The sequence below is a fragment of the Cebidichthys violaceus genome, unplaced genomic scaffold (genome assembly GCF_023349555.1).
Source record: "Cebidichthys violaceus isolate CVI_PGR_0920_01 unplaced genomic scaffold, fCebVio1.0.p SCAF_32, whole genome shotgun sequence".
Classification (NCBI taxonomy): domain Eukaryota; kingdom Metazoa; phylum Chordata; class Actinopteri; order Perciformes; family Stichaeidae; genus Cebidichthys; species Cebidichthys violaceus.
The window spans coordinates 1,369,894-1,394,712 of NW_027176506.1; the positions used below are offsets into that span (position 1 = coordinate 1,369,894).

The 24,819-nt window shown below is 45.9% G+C and overlaps 25 non-coding genes across 25 annotated transcripts; 8 read left to right on the forward strand and 17 right to left on the reverse strand.

Moving 5' to 3' along the window:
• Window positions 1-448: 448 nt before the first annotated feature.
• trnav-cac (transfer RNA valine (anticodon CAC)) lies at window positions 449-521 on the reverse strand. The gene has a single exon. It is a non-coding gene; the product is annotated as a tRNA-Val (tRNA).
• Window positions 522-762: 241 nt separating this feature from the next.
• Window positions 763-834, forward strand: trnad-guc (transfer RNA aspartic acid (anticodon GUC)). Its single transcript has one exon. It is a non-coding gene; the product is annotated as a tRNA-Asp (tRNA).
• An 879-nt stretch (window positions 835-1,713) lies between these two features.
• On the reverse strand, window positions 1,714-1,786 carry trnav-aac (transfer RNA valine (anticodon AAC)). Its single transcript has one exon. It is a non-coding gene; the product is annotated as a tRNA-Val (tRNA).
• Window positions 1,787-2,978: 1,192 nt separating this feature from the next.
• trnav-aac (transfer RNA valine (anticodon AAC)) lies at window positions 2,979-3,051 on the reverse strand. Its single transcript has one exon. It is a non-coding gene; the product is annotated as a tRNA-Val (tRNA).
• A 1,191-nt stretch (window positions 3,052-4,242) lies between these two features.
• trnav-cac (transfer RNA valine (anticodon CAC)) lies at window positions 4,243-4,315 on the reverse strand. The gene has a single exon. It is a non-coding gene; the product is annotated as a tRNA-Val (tRNA).
• A 2,458-nt stretch (window positions 4,316-6,773) lies between these two features.
• On the reverse strand, window positions 6,774-6,846 carry trnav-aac (transfer RNA valine (anticodon AAC)). Its single transcript has one exon. It is a non-coding gene; the product is annotated as a tRNA-Val (tRNA).
• Window positions 6,847-8,037: 1,191 nt separating this feature from the next.
• Window positions 8,038-8,110, reverse strand: trnav-cac (transfer RNA valine (anticodon CAC)). The gene has a single exon. It is a non-coding gene; the product is annotated as a tRNA-Val (tRNA).
• Window positions 8,111-8,351: 241 nt separating this feature from the next.
• On the forward strand, window positions 8,352-8,423 carry trnad-guc (transfer RNA aspartic acid (anticodon GUC)). The gene has a single exon. It is a non-coding gene; the product is annotated as a tRNA-Asp (tRNA).
• An 879-nt stretch (window positions 8,424-9,302) lies between these two features.
• Window positions 9,303-9,375, reverse strand: trnav-aac (transfer RNA valine (anticodon AAC)). Its single transcript has one exon. It is a non-coding gene; the product is annotated as a tRNA-Val (tRNA).
• Window positions 9,376-9,616: 241 nt separating this feature from the next.
• trnad-guc (transfer RNA aspartic acid (anticodon GUC)) lies at window positions 9,617-9,688 on the forward strand. Its single transcript has one exon. It is a non-coding gene; the product is annotated as a tRNA-Asp (tRNA).
• Window positions 9,689-10,567: 879 nt separating this feature from the next.
• Window positions 10,568-10,640, reverse strand: trnav-aac (transfer RNA valine (anticodon AAC)). The gene has a single exon. It is a non-coding gene; the product is annotated as a tRNA-Val (tRNA).
• Window positions 10,641-11,832: 1,192 nt separating this feature from the next.
• Window positions 11,833-11,905, reverse strand: trnav-aac (transfer RNA valine (anticodon AAC)). The gene has a single exon. It is a non-coding gene; the product is annotated as a tRNA-Val (tRNA).
• Window positions 11,906-13,097: 1,192 nt separating this feature from the next.
• trnav-cac (transfer RNA valine (anticodon CAC)) lies at window positions 13,098-13,170 on the reverse strand. Its single transcript has one exon. It is a non-coding gene; the product is annotated as a tRNA-Val (tRNA).
• Window positions 13,171-13,410: 240 nt separating this feature from the next.
• On the forward strand, window positions 13,411-13,482 carry trnad-guc (transfer RNA aspartic acid (anticodon GUC)). The gene has a single exon. It is a non-coding gene; the product is annotated as a tRNA-Asp (tRNA).
• Window positions 13,483-14,362: 880 nt separating this feature from the next.
• Window positions 14,363-14,435, reverse strand: trnav-cac (transfer RNA valine (anticodon CAC)). Its single transcript has one exon. It is a non-coding gene; the product is annotated as a tRNA-Val (tRNA).
• A 241-nt stretch (window positions 14,436-14,676) lies between these two features.
• Window positions 14,677-14,748, forward strand: trnad-guc (transfer RNA aspartic acid (anticodon GUC)). Its single transcript has one exon. It is a non-coding gene; the product is annotated as a tRNA-Asp (tRNA).
• Window positions 14,749-15,628: 880 nt separating this feature from the next.
• Window positions 15,629-15,701, reverse strand: trnav-cac (transfer RNA valine (anticodon CAC)). Its single transcript has one exon. It is a non-coding gene; the product is annotated as a tRNA-Val (tRNA).
• Window positions 15,702-15,942: 241 nt separating this feature from the next.
• On the forward strand, window positions 15,943-16,014 carry trnad-guc (transfer RNA aspartic acid (anticodon GUC)). Its single transcript has one exon. It is a non-coding gene; the product is annotated as a tRNA-Asp (tRNA).
• An 879-nt stretch (window positions 16,015-16,893) lies between these two features.
• trnav-aac (transfer RNA valine (anticodon AAC)) lies at window positions 16,894-16,966 on the reverse strand. The gene has a single exon. It is a non-coding gene; the product is annotated as a tRNA-Val (tRNA).
• A 1,506-nt stretch (window positions 16,967-18,472) lies between these two features.
• Window positions 18,473-18,544, forward strand: trnad-guc (transfer RNA aspartic acid (anticodon GUC)). The gene has a single exon. It is a non-coding gene; the product is annotated as a tRNA-Asp (tRNA).
• Window positions 18,545-19,424: 880 nt separating this feature from the next.
• Window positions 19,425-19,497, reverse strand: trnav-cac (transfer RNA valine (anticodon CAC)). Its single transcript has one exon. It is a non-coding gene; the product is annotated as a tRNA-Val (tRNA).
• Window positions 19,498-20,689: 1,192 nt separating this feature from the next.
• Window positions 20,690-20,762, reverse strand: trnav-cac (transfer RNA valine (anticodon CAC)). The gene has a single exon. It is a non-coding gene; the product is annotated as a tRNA-Val (tRNA).
• Window positions 20,763-22,269: 1,507 nt separating this feature from the next.
• Window positions 22,270-22,341, forward strand: trnad-guc (transfer RNA aspartic acid (anticodon GUC)). Its single transcript has one exon. It is a non-coding gene; the product is annotated as a tRNA-Asp (tRNA).
• Window positions 22,342-23,220: 879 nt separating this feature from the next.
• On the reverse strand, window positions 23,221-23,293 carry trnav-aac (transfer RNA valine (anticodon AAC)). Its single transcript has one exon. It is a non-coding gene; the product is annotated as a tRNA-Val (tRNA).
• A 1,192-nt stretch (window positions 23,294-24,485) lies between these two features.
• Window positions 24,486-24,558, reverse strand: trnav-aac (transfer RNA valine (anticodon AAC)). The gene has a single exon. It is a non-coding gene; the product is annotated as a tRNA-Val (tRNA).
• Between the last annotated feature and the right edge of the window lie 261 nt (window positions 24,559-24,819).

Here is a 24,819-nt window from a genome sequence, read left to right on the forward strand (position 1 = left end):
CTCCGGATCCCGACTAACTCAACTCGAGGTGCAGCTGAGGGACCTCAGAATTGCTTCTCTGCTCTTTGCAGATGATGTTGATCTGTTGGCTTCATCAGGCCGTGACCTTCAGCACACACTGGGGCAGTTTGCAGTCGAGTGTGAAGCAATCACTATTACAGATAGCACCTACAAGTACGAAGCCGTGGTTCACAACCAGAGAGTGGAGGATTGCTCACCCCTAGATGGGAGTGAGTGACTGCCCAAAATGACCGAGTTCAAGTATCTCTGAGAGAAAACATTATTCACATAGTGCTTCTTTTCATCCAGTTTGCTGGGAACACAACTCAAAAGACTTTGATTGTGTGGTGGACGAGCTAACACTGGGGGAGTTGTACTTATTATCCAATTTACTGACAATTCCTCTCAGGAGAGTTTTATTGTGTGGAGTAAGCAGGAATAAGAAGCGTGTTTCCACCCAGTTTCGAACGGGGGACCTTTTGCATGTGAGGCAAACGTGATAACCACTACACTACGGAAACTGCTGAAAATGACTTTTACGCATGTGCCCAAGATCATGCTACATTCACACTTGATTGCAAACATTTCAGATGCCAGACAACATGATTTCTGAATGGATTCAGTCACAGCTGCTGTGCCATTGAGTGACAGTTGTTGTCGACTAAACTCAAAGCCTCCCTTGTATAGGTCTAAGAATTCCCTTTAAAGGCCGGAACAGCGCCACCTGTTTTTTTTTCCTAGCCAAAAGTGGTACTGGAGCAGTCCTCGTTAGTATAGTGGACAGTATCTCCGCTTGTCATGCGGAAGACCAGGGTTCGATTCCCTGACGGGGAGTTTTCTACCAGCTGCAAGTAAGACAACAGCCATTTAACACAGATTGTGGTGACATATCAAGCGTGTTCCTCCTGTCAGAGACCACTTCACATTGACGATATGATCAACAACCACAGCATGCATGAAAGTTTTTCACTGCTCATCAGAATGGAAAATTCATCACTACCAACATGCTGATATCTCAAATCATTTGTCCATGAAATGTGATATTCTTACCACACATTGGTTTAGGGGGGAAGCCATGGAGAAGGACTTCTGGTTGGTCTCAAGGAAGTTCTGGCCAACAATGAGACTACTCAGGAGCAGCACACAAGGTCCAGTTTTCAGTCAAGTGTGAAGCGGTTGGAATGAGAGTCGGCACCTACAAGGGAGGAGAACTGCTGTCCCTGACTCGGGGTATTGTCAGATGGTGGAACGAGCCCTGTGAGGAACTCCGGATCCCGACCAACTCAACTCGAGGTGCAGCTGAGGGACCTCAGAATTGCTTCTCTGCTCTTTGCAGATGATGTTGATCTGTTGGCTTCATCAGGCCGTGACCTTCAGCACACACTGGGGCAGTTTGCAGTCGAGTGTGAAGCAATCACTATTACAGATAGCACCTACAAGTACGAAGCCGTGGTTCACAACCAGAGAGTGGAGGATTGCTCACCCCTAGATGGGAGAGAGTGACTGCCCAAAATGACTGAGTTCAAGTATCTCTGAGAGAAAACATTATTCACATCGTGCTTCTTCTCATCCAGTTTGCTGGGAACACAACTCAAAAGATTTTGATTGTGTGGAGGAAGAGCTAACACTGGGGGAGTTGTACTTATTATCCAATTTACTGACAATTCCTCTAAGTAGAGTTTTATTGTGTGGAGTAAGCAGGAATAAGAAGAGTGTTTCCTCCCTGTTTTGAACAGGGGACCTTTTGCATGTTAGGCAAACGTGATAACCACTACACTACGGAAAATGCTGAAAATGACTTTTACGCATGTGCCCAAGATCATGCTACATTCACACTTGATTGCAAACATTTCAGATGCCAGACAACATGATTTCTGAATGGATTCAGTCACAGCTGCTGTGCCATTGAGTGACAGTTGTTGTCGACTAAACTCAAAGCCTCCCTTGTATAGCTCTAAGAATTCCCTTTAAAGGCCGGAACAGCGCCACCTGTTTTTTTTTCCTAGCCAAAAGTGGTACTGGAGCAGTCCTCGTTAGTATAGTGGACAGTATCTCCGCTTGTCACGGGGAAGACCAGGGTTCGATTCCCTGACGGGGAGTTTTCTACCAGCTGCAAGTAAGACAACAGCCATTTAACACAGATTGTGGTGACATATCAAGCGTGTTCCTCCTGTCAGAGACCGCTTCACGTTGACGATATGATCAACAACCACAGCATGCATGAAAGTTTTTCACTGCTCATCAGAATGGAAAATTCATCACTACCAACATGCTGATATCTCAAATCATTTGTCCATGAAATGTGATATTCTTACCACACATTGGTTTAGGGGGGAAGCCATGGAGAAGGACTTCTGGTTGGTCTCAAGGAAGTTCTGGCAAACAATAAGACTACTCAGGAGCAGCACACAAGGTCCAGTTTTCAGTCAAGTGTGAAGCGGTTGGAATGAGAGTCGGCACCTACAAGGGAGGAGAACTGCTGTCCCTGACTCGGGGTATTGTCAGATGGTGGAACGAGCCCTGTGAGGAACTCCGGATCCCGACTAACTCAACTCGAGGTGCAGCTGAGGGACCTCAGAATTGCTTCTCTGCTCTTTGCAGATGATGTTGATCTGTTGGCTTCATCAGGCCGTGACCTTCAGCACACACTGGGGCAGTTTGCAGTCGAGTGTGAAGCAATCACTATTACAGATAGCACCTACAAGTACGAAGCCGTGGTTCACAACCAGAGAGTGGAGGATTGCTCACCCCTAGATGGGAGTGAGTGACTGCCCAAAATGACCGAGTTCAAGTATCTCTGAGAGAAAACATTATTCACATAGTGCTTCTTTTCATCCAGTTTGCTGGGAACACAACTCAAAAGACTTTGATTGTGTGGTGGACGAGCTAACACTGGGGGAGTTGTACTTATTATCCAATTTACTGACAATTCCTCTCAGGAGAGTTTTATTGTGTGGAGTAAGCAGGAATAAGAAGCGTGTTTCCACCCAGTTTCGAACGGGGGACCTTTTGCGTGTTAGGCAAACGTGATAACCACTACACTACGGAAAATGCTGAAAATGACTTTTACGCATGTGCCCAAGATCATGCTACATTCACACTTGATTGCAAACATTTCAGATGCCAGACAACATGATTTCTGAATGGATTCAGTCACAGCTGCTGTGCCATTGAGTGACAGTTGTTGTGGACTAAACTCAAAGCCTCCCTTGTATAGCTCTAAGAATTCCCTTTAAAGGCCGGAACAGCGCCACCTGTTTTTTTTTCCTAGCCAAAAGTGGTACTGGAGCAGTCCTCGTTAGTATAGTGGACAGTATCTCCGCTTGTCACGGGGAAGACCAGGGTTCGATTCCCTGACGGGGAGTTTTCTACCAGCTGCAAGTAAGACAACAGCCATTTAACACAGATTGTGGTGACATATCAAGCGTGTTCCTCCTGTCAGAGACCGCTTCACGTTGACGATATGATCAACAACCACAGCATGCATGAAAGTTTTTCACTGCTCATCAGAATGGAAAATTCATCACTACCAACATGCTGATATCTCAAATCATTTGTCCATGAAATGTGATATTCTTACCACACATTGGTTTAGGGGGAAGCCATGGAGAAGGACTTCTGGTTGGTCTCAAGGAAGTTCTGGCAAACAATAAGACTACTCAGGAGCAGCACACAAGGTCCAGTTTTCAGTCAAGTGTGAAGCGGTTGGAATGAGAGTCGGCACCTACAAGGGAGGAGAACTGCTGTCCCTGACTCGGGGTATTGTCAGATGGTGGAACGAGCCCTGTGAGGAACTCTGGATCCCGACCAACTCAACTCGAGGTGCAGCTGAGGGACCTCAGAATTGCTTCTCTGCTCTTTGCAGATGATGTTGATCTGTTGGCTTCATCAGGCCGTGACCTTCAGCACACACTGGGGCAGTTTGCAGTCGAGTGTGAAGCAATCATTATTACAGATAGCACCTACAAGTACGAAGCCGTGGTTCACAACCAGAGAGTGGAGGATTGCTCACCCCTAGATGGGAGTGAGTGACTGCCCAAAATGACCGAGTTCAAGTATCTCTGAGAGAAAACATTATTCACATAGTGCTTCTTTTCATCCAGTTTGCTGGGAACACAACTCAAAAGACTTTGATTGTGTGGAGGAAGAGCTAACACTGGGGGAGTTGTACTTATTATCCAATTTACTGACAATTCCTCTAAGTAGAGTTTTATTGTGTGGAGTAAGCAGGAATAAGAAGAGTGTTTCCACCCAGTTTCGAACAGGGGACCTTTTGCATGTGAGGCAAACGTGATAACCACTACACTACGGAAACTGATGAAAATGACTTTTACGCATGTGCCCAAGATCATGCTACATTCACACTTGATTGCAAACATTTCAGATGCCAGACAACATGATTTCTGAATGGATTCAGTCACAGCTGCTGTGCCATTAAGTGACAGTTGTTGTCGACTAAACTCAAAGCCTCCCTTGTATAGCTCTAAGAATTCCCTTTAAAGGCCGGAACAGCGCCACCTGTTTTTTTTTCCTAGCCAAAAGTGGTACTGGAGCAGTCCTCGTTAGTATAGTGGACAGTATCTCCGCTTGTCACGGGGAAGACCAGGGTTCGATTCCCTGACGGGGAGTTTTCTACCAGCTGCAAGTAAGACAACAGCCATTTAACACAGATTGTGGTGACATATCAAGCGTGTTCCTCCTGTCAGAGACCGCTTCACGTTGACGATATGATCAACAACCACAGCATGCATGAAAGTTTTTCACTGCTCATCAGAATGGAAAATTCATCACTACCAACATGCTGATATCTCAAATCATTTGTCCATGAAATGTGATATTCTTACCACACATTGGTTTAGGGGGGAAGCCATGGAGAAGGACTTCTGGTTGGTCTCAAGGAAGTTCTGGCAAACAATAAGACTACTCAGGAGCAGCACACAAGGTCCAGTTTTCAGTCAAGTGTGAAGCGGTTGGAATGAGAGTCGGCACCTACAAGGGAGGAGAACTGCTGTCCCTGACTCGGGGTATTGTCAGATGGTGGAACGAGCCCTGTGAGGAACTCCGGATCCCGACTAACTCAACTCGAGGTGCAGCTGAGGGACCTCAGAATTGCTTCTCTGCTCTTTGCAGATGATGTTGATCTGTTGGCTTCATCAGGCCGTGACCTTCAGCACACACTGGGGCAGTTTGCAGTCGAGTGTGAAGCAATCACTATTACAGATAGCACCTACAAGTACGAAGCCGTGGTTCACAACCAGAGAGTGGAGGATTGCTCACCCCTAGATGGGAGAGAGTGACTGCCCAAAATGACCGAGTTCAAGTATCTCTGAGAGAAAACATTATTCACATAGTGCTTCTTTTCATCCAGTTTGCTGGGAACACAACTCAAAAGACTTTGATTGTGTGGAAGAAGAGCTAACACTGGGGGAGTTGTACTTATTATCCAATTTACTGACAATTCTTCTAAGGAGAGTTTTATTGTGTGGAGTAAGCAGGAATAAAGAAGAGTGTTTCCACCCAGTTTCGAACAGGGGACCTTTTGCATGTGAGGCAAATGTGATAACCACTACACTACTGAAACTGCTGAAAATGACTTTTACGCATGTGCCCAAGATCATGCTACATTCACACTTGATTGCAAACATTTCAGATGCCAGACAACATGATTTCTGAATGGATTCAGTCACAGCTGCTGTGCCATTGAGTGACAGTTGTTGTCGACTAAACTCAAAGCCTCCCTTGTATAGGTCTAAGAATTCCCTTTAAAGGCCGGAACAGCGCCACCTGTTTTTTTTTCCTAGCCAAAAGTGGTACTGGAGCAGTCCTCGTTAGTATAGTGGACAGTATCTCTGCTTGTCATGCGGAAGACCAGGGTTCGATTCCCTGACGCGGAGTTTTCTACCAGCTGCAAGTAAGACAACAGCCATTTAACACAGATTGTGGTGACATATCAAGCGTGTTCCTCCTGTCAGAGACCACTTCACATTGACGATATGATCAACAACCACAGCATGCATGAAAGTTTTTCACTGCTCATCAGAATGGAAAATTCATCACTACCAACATGCTGATATCTCAAATCATTTGTCCATGAAATGTGATATTCTTACCACACATTGGTTTAGGGGGGAAGCCATGGAGAAGGACTTCTGGTTGGTCTCAAGGAAGTTCTGGCCAACAATGAGACTACTCAGGAGCAGCACACAAGGTCCAGTTTTCAGTCAAGTGTGAAGCGGTTGGAATGAGAGTCGGCACCTACAAGGGAGGAGAACTGCTGTCCCTGACTCGGGGTATTGTCAGATGGTGGAACGAGCCCTGTGAGGAACTCCGGATCCCGACCAACTCAACTCGAGGTGCAGCTGAGGGACCTCAGAATTGCTTCTCTGCTCTTTGCAGATGATGTTGATCTGTTGGCTTCATCAGGCCGTGACCTTCAGCACACACTGGGGCAGTTTGCAGTCGAGTGTGAAGCAATCACTATTACAGATAGCACCTACAAGTACGAAGCCGTGGTTCACAACCAGAGAGTGGAGGATTGCTCACCCCTAGATGGGAGAGAGTGACTGCCCAAAATGACTGAGTTCAAGTATCTCTGAGAGAAAACATTATTCACATCGTGCTTCTTCTCATCCAGTTTGCTGGGAACACAACTCAAAAGATTTTGATTGTGTGGAGGAAGAGCTAACACTGGGGGAGTTGTACTTATTATCCAATTTACTGACAATTCCTCTAAGTAGAGTTTTATTGTGTGGAGTAAGCAGGAATAAGAAGAGTGTTTCCTCCCTGTTTTGAACAGGGGACCTTTTGCATGTTAGGCAAACGTGATAACCACTACACTACGGAAAATGCTGAAAATGACTTTTACGCATGTGCCCAAGATCATGCTACATTCACACTTGATTGCAAACATTTCAGATGCCAGACAACATGATTTCTGAATGGATTCAGTCACAGCTGCTGTGCCATTGAGTGACAGTTGTTGTGGACTAAACTCAAAGCCTCCCTTGTATAGCTCTAAGAATTCCCTTTAAAGGCCGGAACAGCGCCACCTGTTTTTTTTTCCTAGCCAAAAGTGGTACTGGAGCAGTCCTCGTTAGTATAGTGGACAGTATCTCCGCTTGTCACGGGGAAGACCAGGGTTCGATTCCCTGACGGGGAGTTTTCTACCAGCTGCAAGTAAGACAACAGCCATTTAACACAGATTGTGGTGACATATCAAGCGTGTTCCTCCTGTCAGAGACCGCTTCACGTTGACGATATGATCAACAACCACAGCATGCATGAAAGTTTTTCACTGCTCATCAGAATGGAAAATTCATCACTACCAACATGCTGATATCTCAAATCATTTGTCCATGAAATGTGATATTCTTACCACACATTGGTTTAGGGGGAAGCCATGGAGAAGGACTTCTGGTTGGTCTCAAGGAAGTTCTGGCAAACAATAAGACTACTCAGGAGCAGCACACAAGGTCCAGTTTTCAGTCAAGTGTGAAGCGGTTGGAATGAGAGTCGGCACCTACAAGGGAGGAGAACTGCTGTCCCTGACTCGGGGTATTGTCAGATGGTGGAACGAGCCCTGTGAGGAACTCTGGATCCCGACCAACTCAACTCGAGGTGCAGCTGAGGGACCTCAGAATTGCTTCTCTGCTCTTTGCAGATGATGTTGATCTGTTGGCTTCATCAGGCCGTGACCTTCAGCACACACTGGGGCAGTTTGCAGTCGAGTGTGAAGCAATCATTATTACAGATAGCACCTACAAGTACGAAGCCGTGGTTCACAACCAGAGAGTGGAGGATTGCTCACCCCTAGATGGGAGTGAGTGACTGCCCAAAATGACCGAGTTCAAGTATCTCTGAGAGAAAACATTATTCACATAGTGCTTCTTTTCATCCAGTTTGCTGGGAACACAACTCAAAAGACTTTGATTGTGTGGAGGAAGAGCTAACACTGGGGGAGTTGTACTTATTATCCAATTTACTGACAATTCCTCTAAGTAGAGTTTTATTGTGTGGAGTAAGCAGGAATAAGAAGAGTGTTTCCACCCAGTTTCGAACAGGGGACCTTTTGCATGTGAGGCAAACGTGATAACCACTACACTACGGAAACTGATGAAAATGACTTTTACGCATGTGCCCAAGATCATGCTACATTCACACTTGATTGCAAACATTTCAGATGCCAGACAACATGATTTCTGAATGGATTCAGTCACAGCTGCTGTGCCATTGAGTGACAGTTGTTGTCGACTAAACTCAAAGCCTCCCTTGTATAGCTCTAAGAATTCCCTTTAAAGGCCGGAACAGCGCCACCTGTTTTTTTTTCCTAGCCAAAAGTGGTACTGGAGCAGTCCTCGTTAGTATAGTGGACAGTATCTCTGCTTGTCATGCGGAAGACCAGGGTTCGATTCCCTGACGGGGAGTTTTCTACCAGCTGCAAGTAAGACAACAGCCATTTAACACAGATTGTGGTGACATATCAAGCGTGTTCCTCCTGTCAGAGACCACTTCACATTGACGATATGATCAACAACCACAGCATGCATGAAAGTTTTTCACTGCTCATCAGAATGGAAAATTCATCACTACCAACATGCTGATATCTCAAATCATTTGTCCATGAAATGTGATATTCTTACCACACATTGGTTTAGGGGGGAAGCCATGGAGAAGGACTTCTGGTTGGTCTCAAGGAAGTTCTGGCCAACAATGAGACTACTCAGGAGCAGCACACAAGGTCCAGTTTTCAGTCAAGTGTGAAGCGGTTGGAATGAGAGTCGGCACCTACAAGGGAGGAGAACTGCTGTCCCTGACTCGGGGTATTGTCAGATGGTGGAACGAGCCCTGTGAGGAACTCCGGATCCCGACCAACTCAACTCGAGGTGCAGCTGAGGGACCTCAGAATTGCTTCTCTGCTCTTTGCAGATGATGTTGATCTGTTGGCTTCATCAGGCCGTGACCTTCAGCACACACTGGGGCAGTTTGCAGTCGAGTGTGAAGCAATCACTATTACAGATAGCACCTACAAGTACGAAGCCGTGGTTCACAACCAGAGAGTGGAGGATTGCTCACCCCTAGATGGGAGTGAGTGACTGCCCAAAATGACTGAGTTCAAGTATCTCTGAGAGAAAACATTATTCACATCGTGCTTCTTCTCATCCAGTTTGCTGGGAACACAACTCAAAAGATTTTGATTGTGTGGAGGAAGAGCTAACACTGGGGGAGTTGTACTTATTATCCAATTTACTGACAATTCCTCTAAGTAGAGTTTTATTGTGTGGAGTAAGCAGGAATAAGAAGAGTGTTTCCTCCCTGTTTTGAACAGGGGACCTTTTGCGTGTTAGGCAAACGTGATAACCACTACACTACGGAAACTGCTGAAAATGACTTTTACGCATGTGCCCAAGATCATGCTACATTCACACTTGATTGCAAACATTTCAGATGCCAGACAACATGATTTCTGAATGGATTCAGTCACAGCTGCTGTGCCATTGAGTGACAGTTGTTGTCGACTAAACTCAAAGCCTCCCTTGTATAGCTCTAAGAATTCCCTTTAAAGGCCGGAACAGCGCCACCTGTTTTTTTTTCCTAGCCAAAAGTGGTACTGGAGCAGTCCTCGTTAGTATAGTGGACAGTATCTCCGCTTGTCATGCGGAAGACCAGGGTTCGATTCCCTGACGGGGAGTTTTCTACCAGCTGCAAGTAAGACAACAGCCATTTAACACAGATTGTGGTGACATATCAAGCGTGTTCCTCCTGTCAGAGACCACTTCACATTGACGATATGATCAACAACCACAGCATGCATGAAAGTTTTTCACTGCTCATCAGAATGGAAAATTCATCACTACCAACATGCTGATATCTCAAATCATTTGTCCATGAAATGTGATATTCTTACCACACATTGGTTTAGGGGGGAAGCCATGGAGAAGGACTTCTGGTTGGTCTCAAGGAAGTTCTGGCCAACAATGAGACTACTCAGGAGCAGCACACAAGGTCCAGTTTTCAGTCAAGTGTGAAGCGGTTGGAATGAGAGTTGGCACCTACAAGGGAGGAGAACTGCTGTCCCTGACTCGGGGTATTGTCAGATGGTGGAACGAGCCCTGTGAGGAACTCCGGATCCCGACCAACTCAACTCGAGGTGCAGCTGAGGGACCTCAGAATTGCTTCTCTGCTCTTTGCAGATGATGTTGATCTGTTGGCTTCATCAGGCCGTGACCTTCAGCACACACTGGGGCAGTTTGCAGTCGAGTGTGAAGCAATCACTATTACAGATAGCACCTACAAGTACGAAGCCGTGGTTCACAACCAGAGAGTGGAGGATTGCTCACCCCTAGATGGGAGTGAGTGACTGCCCAAAATGACTGAGTTCAAGTATCTCTGAGAGAAAACATTATTCACATCGTGCTTCTTCTCATCCAGTTTGCTGGGAACACAACTCAAAAGATTTTGATTGTGTGGAGGAAGAGCTAACACTGGGGGAGTTGTACTTATTATCCAATTTACTGACAATTCCTCTAAGTAGAGTTTTATTGTGTGGAGTAAGCAGGAATAAGAAGAGTGTTTCCTCCCTGTTTTGAACAGGGGACCTTTTGCGTGTTAGGCAAACGTGATAACCACTACACTACGGAAACTGCTGAAAATGACTTTTACGCATGTGCCCAAGATCATGCTACATTCACACTTGATTGCAAACATTTCAGATGCCAGACAACATGATTTCTGAATGGATTCAGTCACAGCTGCTGTGCCATTGAGTGACAGTTGTTGTCGACTAAACTCAAAGCCTCCCTTGTATAGCTCTAAGAATTCCCTTTAAAGGCCGGAACAGCGCCACCTGTTTTTTTTTCCTAGCCAAAAGTGGTACTGGAGCAGTCCTCGTTAGTATAGTGGACAGTATCTCAGCTTGTCACGGGGAAGACCAGGGTTCGATTCCCTGACGGGGAGTTTTCTACCAGCTGCAAGTAAGACAACAGCCATTTAACACAGATTGTGGTGACATATCAAGCGTGTTCCTCCTGTCAGAGACCACTTCACATTGACGATATGATCAACAACCACAGCATGCATGAAAGTTTTTCACTGCTCATCAGAATGGAAAATTCATCACTACCAACATGCTGATATCTCAAATCATTTGTCCATGAAATGTGATATTCTTACCACACATTGGTTTAGGGGGGAAGCCATGGAGAAGGACTTCTGGTTGGTCTCAAGGAAGTTCTGGCCAACAATGAGACTACTCAGGAGCAGCACACAAGGTCCAGTTTTCAGTCAAGTGTGAAGCGGTTGGAATGAGAGTCGGCACCTACAAGGGAGGAGAACTGCTGTCCCTGACTCGGGGTATTGTCAGATGGTGGAACGAGCCCTGTGAGGAACTCCGGATCCCGACCAACTCAACTCGAGGTGCAGCTGAGGGACCTCAGAATTGCTTCTCTGCTCTTTGCAGATGATGTTGATCTGTTGGCTTCATCAGGCCGTGACCTTCAGCACACACTGGGGCAGTTTGCAGTCGAGTGTGAAGCAATCACTATTACAGATAGCACCTACAAGTACGAAGCCGTGGTTCACAACCAGAGAGTGGAGGATTGCTCACCCCTAGATGGGAGAGAGTGACTGCCCAAAATGACTGAGTTCAAGTATCTCTGAGAGAAAACATTATTCACATCGTGCTTCTTCTCATCCAGTTTGCTGGGAACACAACTCAAAAGATTTTGATTGTGTGGAGGAAGAGCTAACACTGGGGGAGTTGTACTTATTATCCAATTTACTGACAATTCCTCTAAGTAGAGTTTTATTGTGTGGAGTAAGCAGGAATAAGAAGAGTGTTTCCTCCCTGTTTTGAACAGGGGACCTTTTGCGTGTTAGGCAAACGTGATAACCACTACACTACGGAAACTGCTGAAAATGACTTTTACGCATGTGCCCAAGATCATGCTACATTCACACTTGATTGCAAACATTTCAGATGCCAGACAACATGATTTCTGAATGGATTCAGTCACAGCTGCTGTGCCATTGAGTGACAGTTGTTGTCGACTAAACTCAAAGCCTCCCTTGTATAGCTCTAAGAATTCCCTTTAAAGGCCGGAACAGCGCCACCTGTTTTTTTTTCCTAGCCAAAAGTGGTACTGGAGCAGTCCTCGTTAGTATAGTGGACAGTATCTCCGCTTGTCACGGGGAAGACCAGGGTTCGATTCCCTGACGGGGAGTTTTCTACCAGCTGCAAGTAAGACAACAGCCATTTAACACAGATTGTGGTGACATATCAAGCGTGTTCCTCCTGTCAGAGACCGCTTCACGTTGACGATATGATCAACAACCACAGCATGCATGAAAGTTTTTCACTGCTCATCAGAATGGAAAATTCATCACTACCAACATGCTGATATCTCAAATCATTTGTCCATGAAATGTGATATTCTTACCACACATTGGTTTAGGGGGGAAGCCATGGAGAAGGACTTCTGGTTGGTCTCAAGGAAGTTCTGGCAAACAATAAGACTACTCAGGAGCAGCACACAAGGTCCAGTTTTCAGTCAAGTGTGAAGCGGTTGGAATGAGAGTCGGCACCTACAAGGGAGGAGAACTGCTGTCCCTGACTCGGGGTATTGTCAGATGGTGGAACGAGCCCTGTGAGGAACTCCGGATCCCGACTAACTCAACTCGAGGTGCAGCTGAGGGACCTCAGAATTGCTTCTCTGCTCTTTGCAGATGATGTTGATCTGTTGGCTTCATCAGGCCGTGACCTTCAGCACACACTGGGGCAGTTTGCAGTCGAGTGTGAAGCAATCACTATTACAGATAGCACCTACAAGTACGAAGCCGTGGTTCACAACCAGAGAGTGGAGGATTGCTCACCCCTAGATGGGAGTGAGTGACTGCCCAAAATGACCGAGTTCAAGTATCTCTGAGAGAAAACATTATTCACATAGTGCTTCTTTTCATCCAGTTTGCTGGGAACACAACTCAAAAGACTTTGATTGTGTGGAGGACGAGCTAACACTGGGGGAGTTGTACTTATTATCCAATTTACTGACAATTCCTCTCAGGAGAGTTTTATTGTGTGGAGTAAGCAGGAATAAGAAGCGTGTTTCCACCCAGTTTCGAACGGGGGACCTTTTGCATGTGAGGCAAACGTGATAACCACTACACTACGGAAACTGCTGAAAATGACTTTTACGCATGTGCCCAAGATCATGCTACATTCACACTTGATTGCAAACATTTCAGATGCCAGACAACATGATTTCTGAATGGATTCAGTCACAGCTGCTGTGCCATTGAGTGACAGTTGTTGTCGACTAAACTCAAAGCTTCCCTTGTATAGCTCTAAGAATTCCCTTTAAAGGCCGAACAGCGCCACCTGTTTTTTTTTCCTAGCCAAAAGTGGTACTGGAGCAGTCCTCGTTAGTATAGTGGACAGTATCTCCGCTTGTCACGCGGAAGACCAGGGTTCGATTCCCTGACGGGGAGTTTTCTACCAGCTGCAAGTAAGACAACAGCCATTTAACACAGATTGTGGTGACATATCAAGCGTGTTCCTCCTGTCAGAGACCGCTTCACGTTGACGATATGATCAACAACCACAGCATGCATGAAAGTTTTTCACTGCTCATCAGAATGGAAAATTCATCACTACCAACATGCTGATATCTCAAATCATTTGTCCATGAAATGTGATATTCTTACCACACATTGGTTTAGGGGGGAAGCCATGGAGAAGGACTTCTGGTTGGTCTCAAGGAAGTTCTGGCAAACAATAAGACTACTCAGGAGCAGCACACAAGGTCCAGTTTTCAGTCAAGTGTGAAGCGGTTGGAATGAGAGTCGGCACCTACAAGGGAGGAGAACTGCTGTCCCTGACTCGGGGTATTGTCAGATGGTGGAACGAGCCCTGTGAGGAACTCCGGATCCCGACTAACTCAACTCGAGGTGCAGCTGAGGGACCTCAGAATTGCTTCTCTGCTCTTTGCAGATGATGTTGATCTGTTGGCTTCATCAGGCCGTGACCTTCAGCACACACTGGGGCAGTTTGCAGTCGAGTGTGAAGCAATCACTATTACAGATAGCACCTACAAGTACGAAGCCGTGGTTCACAACCAGAGAGTGGAGGATTGCTCACCCCTAGATGGGAGAGAGTGACTGCCCAAAATGACCGAGTTCAAGTATCTCTGAGAGAAAACATTATTCACATAGTGCTTCTTTTCATCCAGTTTGCTGGGAACACAACTCAAAAGACTTTGATTGTGTGGAAGAAGAGCTAACACTGGGGGAGTTGTACTTATTATCCAATTTACTGACAATTCTTCTAAGGAGAGTTTTATTGTGTGGAGTAAGCAGGAATAAAGAAGAGTGTTTCCGCCCAGTTTCGAACAGGGGACCTTTTGCATGTGAGGCAAATGTGATAACCACTACACTACGGAAACTGCTGAAAATGACTTTTACGCATGTGCCCAAGATCATGCTACATTCACACTTGATTGCAAACATTTCAGATGCCAGACAACATGATTTCTGAATGGATTCAGTCACAGCTGCTGTGCCATTGAGTGACAGTTGTTGTCGACTAAACTCAAAGCCTCCCTTGTATAGGTCTAAGAATTCCCTTTAAAGGCCGGAACAGCGCCACCTGTTTTTTTTTCCTAGCCAAAAGTGGTACTGGAGCAGTCCTCGTTAGTATAGTGGACAGTATCTCCGCTTGTCATGCGGAAGACCAGGGTTCGATTCCCTGACGGGGAGTTTTCTACCAGCTGCAAGTAAGACAACAGCCATTTAACACAGATTGTGGTGACATATCAAGCGTGTTCCTCCTGTCAGAGACCGCTTCACATTGACGATATGATCAACAACCACAGCATGCATGAAAGTTTTTCACTGCTCATCAGAATGGAAAATTCATCACTACCAACATGCTGATATCTCAAATCATTTGTCCATGAAATGTGATATTCTTACCACACATTGGTTTAGGGGGGAAGCCATGGAGAAGGACTTCTGGTTGGTCTCAAGGAAGTTCTGGCAAACAATAAGACTACTCAGGAGCAGCACACAAGGTCCAGTTTTCAGTCAAGTGTGAAGCGGTTGGAATGAGAGTCGGCACCTACAAGGGAGGAGAACTGCTGTCCCTGACTCGGGGTATTGTCAGATGGTGGAACGAGCCCTGTGAGGAACTCCGGATCCCGACTAACTCAACTCGAGGTGCAGCTGAGGGACCTCAGAATTGCTTCTCTGCTCTTTGCAGATGATGTTGATCTGTTGGCTTCATCAGGCCGTGACCTTCAGCACACACTGGGGCAGTTTGCAGTCGAGTGTGAAGCAATCACTATTACAGATAGCACCTACAAGTACGAAGCCGTGGTTCACAACCAGAGAGTGGAGGATTGCTCACCCCTAGATGGGAGAGAGTGACTGCCCAAAATGACCGAGTTCAAGTATCTCTGAGAGAAAACATTATTCACATAGTGCTTCTTTTCATCCAGTTTGCTGGGAACACAACTCAAAAGACTTTGATTGTGTGGAAGAAGAGCTAACACTGGGGGAGTTGTACTTATTATCCAATTTACTGACAATTCTTCTAAGGAGAGTTTTATTGTGTGGAGTAAGCAGGAATAAAGAAGAGTGTTTCCGCCCAGTTTCGAACAGGGGACCTTTTGCATGTGAGGCAAATGTGATAACCACTACACTACGGAAACTGCTGAAAATGACTTTTACGCATGTGCCCAAGATCATGCTACATTCACACTTGATTGCAAACATTTCAGATGCCAGACAACATGATTTCTGAATGGATTCAGTCACAGCTGCTGTGCCATTGAGTGACAGTTGTTGTCGACTAAACTCAAAGCCTCCCTTGTATAGGTCTAAGAATTCCCTTTAAAGGCCGGAACAGCGCCACCTGTTTTTTTTTCCTAGCCAAAAGTGGTACTGGAGCAGTCCTCGTTAGTATAGTGGACAGTATCTCCGCTTGTCATGCGGAAGACCAGGGTTCGATTCCCTGACGGGGAGTTTTCTACCAGCTGCAAGTAAGACAACAGCCATTTAACACAGATTGTGGTGACATATCAAGCGTGTTCCTCCTGTCAGAGACCACTTCACATTGACGATATGATCAACAACCACAGCATGCATGAAAGTTTTTCACTGCTCATCAGAATGGAAAATTCATCACTACCAACATGCTGATATCTCAAATCATTTGTCCATGAAATGTGATATTCTTACCACACATTGGTTTAGGGGGGAAGCCATGGAGAAGGACTTCTGGTTGGTCTCAAGGAAGTTCTGGCCAACAATGAGACTACTCAGGAGCAGCACACAAGGTCCAGTTTTCAGTCAAGTGTGAAGCGGTTGGAATGAGAGTCGGCACCTACAAGGGAGGAGAACTGCTGTCCCTGACTCGGGGTATTGTCAGATGGTGGAACGAGCCCTGTGAGGAACTCCGGATCCCGACCAACTCAACTCGAGGTGCAGCTGAGGGACCTCAGAATTGCTTCTCTGCTCTTTGCAGATGATGTTGATCTGTTGGCTTCATCAGGCCGTGACCTTCAGCACACACTGGGGCAGTTTGCAGTCGAGTGTGAAGCAATCACTATTACAGATAGCACCTACAAGTACGAAGCCGTGGTTCACAACCAGAGAGTGGAGGATTGCTCACCCCTAGATGGGAGTGAGTGACTGCCCAAAATGACTGAGTTCAAGTATCTCTGAGAGAAAACATTATTCACATCGTGCTTCTTCTCATCCAGTTTGCTGGGAACACAACTCAAAAGATTTTGATTGTGTGGAGGAAGAGCTAACACTGGGGGAGTTGTACTTATTATCCAATTTACTGACAATTCCTCTAAGTAGAGTTTTATTGTGTGGAGTAAGCAGGAATAAGAAGAGTGTTTCCTCCCTGTTTTGAACAGGGGACCTTTTGCGTGTTAGGCAAACGTGATAACCACTACACTACAGAAACTGCTGAAAATGACTTTTACGCATGTGCCCAAGATCATGCTACATTCACACTTGATTGCAAACATTTCAGATGCCAGACAACATGATTTCTGAATGGATTCAGTCACAGCTGCTGTGCCATTGAGTGACAGTTGTTGTCGACTAAACTCAAAGCCTCCCTTGTATAGCTCTAAGAATTCCCTTTAAAGGCCGGAACAGCGCCACCTGTTTTTTTTTCCTAGCCAAAAGTGGTACTGGAGCAGTCCTCGTTAGTATAGTGGACAGTATCTCCGCTTGTCACGGGGAAGACCAGGGTTCGATTCCCTGACGGGGAGTTTTCTACCAGCTGCAAGTAAGACAACAGCCATTTAACACAGATTGTGGTGACATATCAAGCGTGTTCCTCCTGTCAGAGACCGCTTCACGTTGACGATATGATCAACAACCACAGCATGCATGAAAGTTTTTCACTGCTCATCAGAATGGAAAATTCATCACTACCAACATGCTGATATCTCAAATCATTTGTCCATGAAATGTGATATTCTTACCACACATTGGTTTAGGGGGGAAGCCATGGAGAAGGACTTCTGGTTGGTCTCAAGGAAGTTCTGGCAAACAATAAGACTACTCAGGAGCAGCACACAAGGTCCAGTTTTCAGTCAAGTGTGAAGCGGTTGGAATGAGAGTCGGCACCTACAAGGGAGGAGAACTGCTGTCCCTGACTCGGGGTATTGTCAGATGGTGGAACGAGCCCTGTGAGGAACTCCGGATCCCGACTAACTCAACTCGAGGTGCAGCTGAGGGACCTCAGAATTGCTTCTCTGCTCTTTGCAGATGATGTTGATCTGTTGGCTTCATCAGGCCGTGACCTTCAGCACACACTGGGGCAGTTTGCAGTCGAGTGTGAAGCAATCACTATTACAGATAGCACCTACAAGTACGAAGCCGTGGTTCACAACCAGAGAGTGGAGGATTGCTCACCCCTAGATGGGAGTGAGTGACTGCCCAAAATGACCGAGTTCAAGTATCTCTGAGAGAAAACATTATTCACATAGTGCTTCTTTTCATCCAGTTTGCTGGGAACACAACTCAAAAGACTTTGATTGTGTGGAGGACGAGCTAACACTGGGGGAGTTGTACTTATTATCCAATTTACTGACAATTCCTCTCAGGAGAGTTTTATTGTGTGGAGTAAGCAGGAATAAGAAGCGTGTTTCCACCCAGTTTCGAATGGGGGACCTTTTGCATGTGAGGCAAACATGATAACCACTACACTACGGAAACTGCTGAAAATGACTTTTACGCATGTGCCCAAGATCATGCTACATTCACACTTGATTGCAAACATTTCAGATGCCAGACAACATGATTTCTGAATGGATTCAGTCACAGCTGCTGTGCCATTGAGTGACAGTTGTTGTCGACTAAACTCAAAGCTTCCCTTGTATAGCTCTAAGAATTCCCTTTAAAGGCCGGAACAGCGCCACCTGTTTTTTTTTCCTAGCCAAAAGTGGTACTGGAGCAGTCCTCGTTAGTATAGTGGACAGTATCTCCGCTTGTCACGCGGAAGACCAGGGTTCGATTCCCTGACGGGGAGTTTTCTACCAGCTGCAAGTAAGACAACAGCCATTTAACACAGATTGTGGTGACATATCAAGCGTGTTCCTCCTGTCAGAGACCGCTTCACGTTGACGATATGATCAACAACCACAGCATGCATGAAAGTTTTTCACTGCTCATCAGAATGGAAAATTCATCACTACCAACATGCTGATATCTCAAATCATTTGTCCATGAAATGTGATATTCTTACCACACATTGGTTTAGGGGGGAAGCCATGGAGAAGGACTTCTGGTTGGTCTCAAGGAAGTTCTGGCAAACAATAAGACTACTCAGGAGCAGCACACAAGGTCCAGTTTTCAGTCAAGTGTGAAGCGGTTGGAATGAGAGTCGGCACCTACAAGGGAGGAGAACTGCTGTCCCTGACTCGGGGTATTGTCAGATGGTGGAACGAGCCCTGTGAGGAACTCCGGATCCCGACTAACTCAACTCGAGGTGCAGCTGAGGGACCTCAGAATTGCTTCTCTGCTCTTTGCAGATGATGTTGATCTGTTGGCTTCATCAGGCCGTGACCTTCAGCACACACTGGGGCAGTTTGCAGTCGAGTGTGAAGCAATCACTATTACAGATAGCACCTACAAGTACGAAGCCGTGGTTCACAACCAGAGAGTGGAGGATTGCTCACCCCTAGATGGGAGAGAGTGACTGCCCAAAATGACCGAGTTCAAGTATCTCTGAGAGAAAACATTATTCACATAGTGCTTCTTTTCATCCAGTTTGCTGGGAACACAACTCAAAAGACTTTGATTGTGTGGAAGAAGAGCTAACACTGGGGGAGTTGTACTTATTATCCAATTTACTGACAATTCTTCTAAGGAGAGTTTTATTGTGTGGAGTAAGCAGGAATAAAGAAGAGTGTTTCCACCCAGTTTCGAACAGGGGACCTTTTGCATGTGAGGCAAATGTGATAACCACTACACTACGGAAACTGCTGAAAATGACTTTTACGCATGTGCCCAAGATCATGCTTCATTCACACTTGATTGCAAACATTTCAGATGCCAGACAACATGATTTCTGAATGGATTCAGTCACAGCTGCTGTGCCATTGAGTGACAGTTGTTGTCGACTAAACTCAAAGCCTCCCTTGTATAGCTCTAAGAATTCCCTTTAAAGGCCGGAACAGCGCCACCTGTTTTTTTTTCCTAGCCAAAAGTGGTACTGGAGCAGTCCTCGTTAGTATAGTGGACAGTATCTCCGCTTGTCACGGGGAAGACCAGGGTTCGATTCCCTGACGGGGAGTTTTCTACCAGCTGCAAGTAAGACAACAGCCATTTAACACAGATTGTGGTGACATATCAAGCGTGTTCCTCCTGTCAGAGACCGCTTCACGTTGACGATATGATCAACAACCACAGCATGCATGAAAGTTTTTCACTGCTCATCAGAATGGAAAATTCATCACTACCAACATGCTGATATCTCAAATCATTTGTCCATGAAATGTGATATTCTTACCACACATTGGTTTAGGGGGGAAGCCATGGAGAAGGACTTCTGGTTGGTCTCAAGGAAGTTCTGGCAAACAATAAGACTACTCAGGAGCAGCACACAAGGTCCAGTTTTCAGTCAAGTGTGAAGCGGTTGGAATGAGAGTCGGCACCTACAAGGGAGGAGAACTGCTGTCCCTGACTCGGGGTATTGTCAGATGGTGGAACGAGCCCTGTGAGGAACTCCGGATCCCGACTAACTCAACTCGAGGTGCAGCTGAGGGACCTCAGAATTGCTTCTCTGCTCTTTGCAGATGATGTTGATCTGTTGGCTTCATCAGGCCGTGACCTTCAGCACACACTGGGGCAGTTTGCAGTCGAGTGTGAAGCAATCACTATTACAGATAGCACCTACAAGTACGAAGCCGTGGTTCACAACCAGAGAGTGGAGGATTGCTCACCCCTAGATGGGAGTGAGTGACTGCCCAAAATGACCGAGTTCAAGTATCTCTGAGAGAAAACATTATTCACATAGTGCTTCTTTTCATCCAGTTTGCTGGGAACACAACTCAAAAGACTTTGATTGTGTGGAGGACGAGCTAACACTGGGGGAGTTGTACTTATTATCCAATTTACTGACAATTCCTCTCAGGAGAGTTTTATTGTGTGGAGTAAGCAGGAATAAGAAGAGTGTTTCCACCCAGTTTCGAACAGGGGACCTTTTGCATGTGAGGCAAACGTGATAACCACTACACTACGGAAACTGCTGAAAATGACTTTTACGCATGTGCCCAAGAGCATGCTACATTCACACTTGATTGCAAACATTTCAGATGCCAGACAACATGATTTCTGAATGGATTCAGTCACAGCTGCTGTGCCATTGAGTGACAGTTGTTGTCGACTAAACTCAAAGCTTCCCTTGTATAGCTCTAAGAATTCCCTTTAAAGGCCGGAACAGCGCCACCTGTTTTTTTTTCCTAGCCAAAAGTGGTACTGGAGCAGTCCTCGTTAGTATAGTGGACAGTATCTCCGCTTGTCACGCGGAAGACCAGGGTTCGATTCCCTGAAGGGGAGTTTTCTACCAGCTGCAAGTAAGACAACAGCCATTTAACACAGATTGTGGTGACATATCAAGCGTGTTCCTCCTGTCAGAGACCGCTTCACGTTGACGATATGATCAACAACCACAGCATGCATGAAAGTTTTTCACTGCTCATCAGAATGGAAAATTCATCACTACCAACATGCTGATATCTCAAATCATTTGTCCATGAAATGTGATATTCTTACCACACATTGGTTTAGGGGGGAAGCCATGGAGAAGGACTTCTGGTTGGTCTCAAGGAAGTTCTGGCCAACAATGAGACTACTCAGGAGCAGCACACAAGGTCCAGTTTTCAGTCAAGTGTGAAGCGGTTGGAATGAGAGTCGGCACCTACAAGGGAGGAGAACTGCTGTCCCTGACTCGGGGTATTGTCAGATGGTGGAACGAGCCCTGTGAGGAACTCCGGATCCCGACTAACTCAACTCGAGGTGCAGCTGAGGGACCTCAGAATTGCTTCTCTGCTCTTTGCAGATGATGTTGATCTGTTGGCTTCATCAGGCCGTGACCTTCAGCACACACTGGGGCAGTTTGCAGTCGAGTGTGAAGCAATCACTATTACAGATAGCACCTACAAGTACGAAGCCGTGGTTCACAACCAGAGAGTGGAGGATTGCTCACCCCTAGATGGGAGAGAGTGACTGCCCAAAATGACCGAGTTCAAGTATCTCTGAGAGAAAACATTATTCACATAGTGCTTCTTTTCATCCAGTTTGCTGGGAACACAACTCAAAAGACTTTGATTGTGTGGAAGAAGAGCTAACACTGGGGGAGTTGTACTTATTATCCAATTTACTGACAATTCTTCTAAGGAGAGTTTTATTGTGTGGAGTAAGCAGGAATAAAGAAGAGTGTTTCCACCCAGTTTTGAACAGTGGACCTTTTGCATGTGAGGCAAATGTGATAACCACTACACTACGGAAACTGCTGAAAATGACTTTTACGCATGTGCCCAAGATCATGCTACATTCACACTTGATTGCAAACATTTCAGATGCCAGACAACATGATTTCTGAATGGATTCAGTCACAGCTGCTGTGCCATTGAGTGACAGTTGTTGTCGACTAAACTCAAAGCCTCCCTTGTATAGGTCTAAGAATTCCCTTTAAAGGCCGGAACAGCGCCACCTGTTTTTTTTTCCTAGCCAAAAGTGGTACTGGAGCAGTCCTCGTTAGTATAGTGGACAGTATCTCCGCTTGTCATGCGGAAGACCAGGGTTCGATTCCCTGACGGGGAGTTTTCTACCAGCTGCAAGTAAGACAACAGCCATTTAACACAGATTGTGGTGACATATCAAGCGTGTTCCTCCTGTCAGAGACCACTTCACATTGACGATATGATCAACAACCACAGCATGCATGAAAGTTTTTCACTGCTCATCAGAATGGAAAATTCATCACTACCAACATGCTGATATCTCAAATCATTTGTCCATGAAATGTGATATTCTTACCACACATTGGTTTAGGGGGGAAGCCATGGAGAAGGACTTCTGGTTGGTCTCAAGGAAGTTCTGGCCAACAATGAGACTACTCAGGAGCAGCACACAAGGTCCAGTTTTCAGTCAAGTGTGAAGCGGTTGGAATGAGAGTCGGCACCTACAAGGGAGGAGAACTGCTGTCCCTGACTCGGGGTATTGTCAGATGGTGGAACGAGCCCTGTGAGGAACTCCGGATCCCGACCAACTCAACTCGAGGTGCAGCTGAGGGACCTCAGAATTGCTTCTCTGCTCTTTGCAGATGATGTTGATCTGTTGGCTTCATCAGGCCGTGACCTTCAGCACACACTGGGGCAGTTTGCAGTCGAGTGTGAAGCAATCACTATTACAGATAGCACCTACAAGTACGAAGCCGTGGTTCACAACCAGAGAGTGGAGGATTGCTCACCCCTAGATGGGAGTGAGTGACTGCCCAAAATGACTGAGTTCAAGTATCTCTGAGAGAAAACATTATTCACATTGTGCTTCTTCTCATCCAGTTTGCTGGGAACACAACTCAAAAGATTTTGATTGTGTGGAGGAAGAGCTAACACTGGGGGAGTTGTACTTATTATCCAATTTACTGACAATTCCTCTAAGTAGAGTTTTATTGTGTGGAGTAAGCAGGAATAAGAAGAGTGTTTCCTCCCTGTTTTGAACAGGGGACCTTTTGTGTGTTAGGCAAACGTGATAACCACTACACTACGGAAACTGCTGAAAATGACTTTTACGCATGTGCCCAAGATCATGCTACATTCACACTTGATTGCAAACATTTCAGATGCCAGACAACATGATTTCTGAATGGATTCAGTCACAGCTGCTGTGCCATTGAGTGACAGTTGTTGTCGACTAAACTCAAAGCCTCCCTTGTATAGCTCTAAGAATTCCCTTTAAAGGCCGGAACAGCGCCACCTGTTTTTTTTTCCTAGCCAAAAGTGGTACTGGAGCAGTCCTCGTTAGTATAGTGGACAGTATCTCCGCTTGTCACGGGGAAGACCAGGGTTCGATTCCCTGACGGGGAGTTTTCTACCAGCTGCAAGTAAGACAACAGCCATTTAACACAGATTGTGGTGACATATCAAGCGTGTTCCTCCTGTCAGAGACCACTTCACATTGACGATATGATCAACAACCACAGCATGCATGAAAGTTTTTCACTGCTCATCAGAATGGAAAATTCATCACTACCAACATGCTGATATCTCAAATCATTTGTCCATGAAATGTGATATTCTTACCACACATTGGTTTAGGGGGGAAGCCATGGAGAAGGACTTCTGGTTGGTCTCAAGGAAGTTCTGGCCAACAATGAGACTACTCAGGAGCAGCACACAAGGTCCAGTTTTCAGTCAAGTGTGAAGCGGTTGGAATGAGAGTCGGCACCTACAAGGGAGGAGAACTGCTGTCCCTGACTCGGGGTATTGTCAGATGGTGGAACGAGCCCTGTGAGGAACTCCGGATCCCGACCAACTCAACTCGAGGTGCAGCTGAGGGACCTCAGAATTGCTTCTCTGCTCTTTGCAGATGATGTTGATCTGTTGGCTTCATCAGGCCGTGACCTTCAGCACACACTGGGGCAGTTTGCAGTCGAGTGTGAAGCAATCACTATTACAGATAGCACCTACAAGTACGAAGCCGTGGTTCACAACCAGAGAGTGGAGGATTGCTCACCCCTAGATGGGAGAGAGTGACTGCCCAAAATGACTGAGTTCAAGTATCTCTGAGAGAAAACATTATTCACATCGTGCTTCTTCTCATCCAGTTTGCTGGGAACACAACTCAAAAGATTTTGATTGTGTGGAGGAAGAGCTAACACTGGGGGAGTTGTACTTATTATCCAATTTACTGACAATTCCTCTAAGTAGAGTTTTATTGTGTGGAGTAAGCAGGAATAAGAAGAGTGTTTCCTCCCTGTTTTGAACAGGGGACCTTTTGCGTGTTAGGCAAACGTGATAACCACTACACTACGGAAACTGCTGAAAATGACTTTTACGCATGTGCCCAAGATCATGCTACATTCACACTTGATTGCAAACATTTCAGATGCCAGACAACATGATTTCTGAATGGATTCAGTCACAGCTGCTGTGCCATTGAGTGACAGTTGTTGTCGACTAAACTCAAAGCCTCCCTTGTATAGCTCTAAGAATTCCCTTTAAAGGCCGGAACAGCGCCACCTGTTTTTTTTTCCTAGCCAAAAGTGGTACTGGAGCAGTCCTCGTTAGTATAGTGGAC